Genomic DNA, 4,769 nt, shown 5'->3' with positions numbered 1-4,769 from the left:
TCACAGTTCAAAACACTGGTAATCATGATGCTCACAGAAATGGTCAAGTATGGTTGTAAAATAGAGGAAGAAGTGAAGGCTACACAAAGTGAAATAAAGGAAAATATACAGGGAAACAGAAGTGACAGGAAGGAAACCAGAACTTAAATCAACAATTTGAAACAGTAGAAAGAAATAAACGTTCAACCAGAACAGAATGAAGAAATAATAATTCAGAAAAACGAGGAGAGGCTTAGGAACGTCCAGGATAAATGTTCCAACATCCAAATCATAGGGGTGCCAGAAGGAGAAGAGGAAGAGCAAGAAATTGAAAACTTATTTGAACAAATAATGGAGGAGAACTCCCCTAATCTGGCAAAGGAAATAGATATCCAGGAAATCCAGGAAGCTCAGAGAGTCCCAAAAAGTTGGCCTTAAGGAAGCACACACCAAGGTACATCATAATTACATTAGCCAACATGAAAAATAAGGAGAGAATTTTAAAAGCAGCAAGAGAAAAGGAGACAATTACCTGCAAAGGAGTGTCCATCAGACTATCAGTTGATTTCTCAAAAGAGATTTTACAGGCAATAAGAGGCTGGAAAGAAGTATTCAAAGTAATGAAAGGCAAGAACCTACATCCAAGATTGCTCTATCTAGCAAAATTTTCATTTAGAATGGAAGGGCAGATAAAGTGCTTCTCAGATAAGGTCAAGTTCAAGGAGTTCATCATTACCAAGCCCTTACTATATGAAATGTTAGAAGAAATTATCTAAGAAAAAGAAGATGATGAAAAATATGAACAGTAAAATGAAAACAACTATCAACAACTGAACCTAAACAAAAGCAAAAACAAACTAAGAAAACAACTAGAACAAGAACAGAACCACAGAAATGGAGATCACATGGAGGGTAATCAGCAGGAAGAGCGACAGGGGAAAGTGGGGTAAAAGGTACAAGGAATTAGAAGCATAATTGGTAGGCACAAAATAGATAGGGGGAGGTTAAGTATAGTATAGGAAATGGAGAAGCCAAAGAATTTATATGTATAATCCATGGACATGAAGTAAGCGAGGGAATGTTGGTGGGAGATGGGGTACAGGTGAGAGGGAAATAAAAGGGAGAAAAAAATGAAACTGTAATAGCATAATATATAAAATATACTTTTAAAAACATAAAATTTAAAGTAAAAAAGTTTTAAAATAGCAAAAATCCAGGAATAAAATTGAAGAAATATAACAACAACCCCAATATCAATGACAACTGAGCACATGTTAAAGTACGTGAAATGTGAATAATGATGTTATAAGAAAGTGAAAAAATGTGATATGAGTAATGAAAAGGAAGAGAGTTTTGAGGGGATGGAAGGTGGAGAAATAGAATGAGGAATAGAAACAAGATGTAGAAAGAGAAAAAATAATATTTAAAACAAAAATAAGAGAGAGAAAGATGAAGGCAAAATGGAGTAAGAGAAGGGAAGAGTAAAATATGAGGTTTGAAACAAAACTAAAATAAATAAATATATATATATATATATATAAGTAAAAAATATATAAAAATAAAATGAAATGGAAAATAAAAAATAGTGAAATGATAGGAACCAAATTGAAAACAAAGAAACAATGCTAAAAAGCTATGTAGGAGAATAAACACAAATAATAAAAAAAGAACATGGTGGAACTCATCTCTGCAGAGTGCAGCGTTGGCCTGCTTACTGTCTTCTCCTTCTGGATCTGTCTCTGGTAATGTCAGCTGGTGTCCCAGTCTAGCTTTAGGCAGCCTGTTTGAGGCTACAAGTTCGGCCATTGTTCTGTCCTGCTGCCTTTCGTCAGCACAAAGTCCAGGCGTGGTTCATCTCTCGTCCCACAGCACTGCATGTAGTACCTCCACCTGCCTCTCCAGGGGGCTTCTGGTGTGACTGGGAGGGTGTGATTCCTGGTTCTGTCCTGGGAGGTGCTGTTCAGTCTTCAGGGAAGATGGTGTGTGCATTCTCCTGCCCCGGCTGCACATGTCTTTGCCCCAGATGATTTTCAATAATATGTCATTTCTGATGAATTAGCTGTCCGTTTCATGTGAGGGGTCAATCTGTGTAAAACAAAAGTCAGCTCTTTTCTGCTTGGCACCGATGGCAGCTCTGTGTGATAGCTGAAGCTGATAGCTGAAGCTGGGTGGGCTCTAAATACCTTTTGCTGCACCAATTTTTAGTCTCTCTGCTCTGCTTTTTTCAGTGGACTAGGGCCTCAGGAGGAGCCGGCATAGTGTCTGATAAAGTTCATAAAGGGCTCCTTTGAAGATTCCCTTTCTTTCCCCTGCAGATATATGCACCGCGGGACATTCTTGAGCCTGGCCTTATGGTTCTGCAGAGTTTACAGTCCTGCAGGTGGGGATTAGGCATGCCCTCTTCCCAGAGTTTTGTAGTCCACATGTGAGTGGTCTTGCCTGGTTGCAAAAAATGTCAGGCACTCAGCTCTTGCCCATCCAGCTCCTAGCCCAGTACTCTTGCAGGAGGCTGAGACCCAAATCCTCCATTCTGTGCACAGGCCCCCACTTGCCAGCCATGCTTCGTGGGAACCTTCAGTCCCTCCCCCGTGCAGCCTTCTACTCTTCCTGGCCAGCTGGATGTAGAGGGCATGACCCGCACTTTCAGTGTGGCCTCTTTCCTGGCCGGGCAGCTGCACTCGTACATGGGGTCCCTGTCCAGACACACATCAGCTGCCTACTTAGAAAAGTATCTATGTGGCACCCCCAAGGCAGCACTGAGGCACTCACTCCATCTCCCCAAAAGGCAAAAAATCTCTCTCAGTCATGGCTGGCCACAACCTGCTGGTACCTCCCACAGTTTTAGGAGGTAGAATTTCTCTTGAACTCTCCTGGTTGGTTCTGGAGCTATGGATGTGCTGCTTGCTGTGTGTGTGCAGCCTGAGTCTCCCAGACTCTGTATATCCTCTCAAGTCTCTCCTGATTATGGTTGCAGGTTCCGTGTGGGAACCTGTGGTTCCTGATTATGGTTGTATGGTTCCGTGTGGGACTGTGGCCCTCTCTCTAGGGAATAGGAGCTATTAAGCTGCGTTTTCTGTCTGTGCTCTCCTCTGCTGCAGGCACCTCGCGCAGGGTATTTCCCCTTCACCTTATAAAGTCTCTTACCAGACAATGCAAAGCATCCTCTGTACTCCTTGGCTTCAAAGACTCTTATCAGCTAAGATGCTGTTGATTGTTCTGGTCACTTGTCAGAAGATCAGTTGAAAATCCATGCTGGGGGCACAAGCACGTGGGCTCTGCTTCCACCTAATCAGCCACTATTTTTACATAAAAGTTAGCATTTTTAATTAAAAAATCAGAAACTATATAATCAAGGATAAGAAATTTAAAAAATTTTGGTATATCTATATGATGGAATTCTATATAGCTTTCAAATGCATATTGCAAATAGTATAGCCCTCTGCTAATAATTGTTAGGTAAGTAGACAGAAAATCAATGAGTTAGAAGATTTAAAAATACTACCAATAAACTTGACCTAATACATATTTATACAACATTCATTCAACAACAGCAGAATACACATTCTTTTCAAATGAACACAAAACATTTACCAAGAAAGATCATTTTCTGAGCCATAAAACAAGTCTCAATAAATTTAAAAGAAATCAAATCAAAACTATGTTCTCTAACCACAGTTGAATTAATTTAGATATCAACAGCTGAAAGACATCTGTAAAATCTCCAAATATTTGAAAACTAAATAACACACTATTAGCAAAACCATTGGTCCAAGAATAAATCTAAAGAAAATTTAGACAGCATTTCTAACTATATAAAATGGAAATATACTACATCAAAATTTGTGGGGCACAGTTAAAGCAGTTGGCAAATTACAGCCCATGGGTCAAATTTTTCCCATTAGCTATTTTTGTGAATAAAGTTTTATTGGAACATTGCCACACTAACTTTTTACGTATTTTCTATGGCTGCTTAAGCTACAATGGGAGAGTGAATAATTGACACTGAGAACATAGAGTGAGCAATGCCAAAAATATTTACTATCTGATATTTTTACAGAACTGATTTGCTGAACACTCACTTACAGGAATTTATAGCATTAAATGTCAATATTGTAACAGTCTTGTAGCCCAGAAAGGATCCTTACTAACATTTTTGTCTATGCCATATTGGTCAATTTTGTTGCACACATTAAGTTATTTTTACAAATTTAGAATCATAAAATATGTATATATACTATTTGCAATATATATTTGAAAGCTCTATAGAATTCCAATTTTGTAAAAGATTTCCTTTAGTTTTTCTTGTAATACTTATCTGCTGCTAATGAAATGCTTCAGCTTTTGTATGTCTGAAAATAGTTTGTATTTGACCTTTTTTGAAAGAGAGATAACACTGGGTATAGAATTCTGGATCAACATTAAAAAAAAATCTCTCAACACTTTAAGGTATAACTCCACTCTCCATTGTCTGACAAGAAATCTATCATAGCCCTCGTCTACGTGTCTCAGTTGGATAGAGCATCATCTCATAAAGCAAGAATTTGGGAGTTCAGTTTGGTCAGCGCACATACCTAGGTTGCAGGTTCAATCCCCCGTCAGGGCGCACATGGGAGGCAACCAACTGATGTTTCTCTCTCATGTCAAAGTTTCTTTTTCTTTCTCTCTATCTTTCTGTCTCTCTGTATTAAAATTTTTTTTAAGTCTGTCATGTTTATGTTTTTTCTTCTGTATGTAATGTGTCTTTTATCTCTAGTTCTCTATCACTAATTTTGAACAATTTGATCATGACG

The sequence above is a fragment of the Sturnira hondurensis genome, unplaced genomic scaffold (assembly GCF_014824575.4).
Source record: "Sturnira hondurensis isolate 20B ecotype Veracruz unplaced genomic scaffold, ASM1482457v3 Scaffold0021354, whole genome shotgun sequence".
Lineage (NCBI taxonomy): Eukaryota > Metazoa > Chordata > Mammalia > Chiroptera > Phyllostomidae > Sturnira > Sturnira hondurensis.
The sequence above is the reverse complement of the archived record's forward strand: the minus strand, read 5'-3'. Positions refer to the sequence as shown.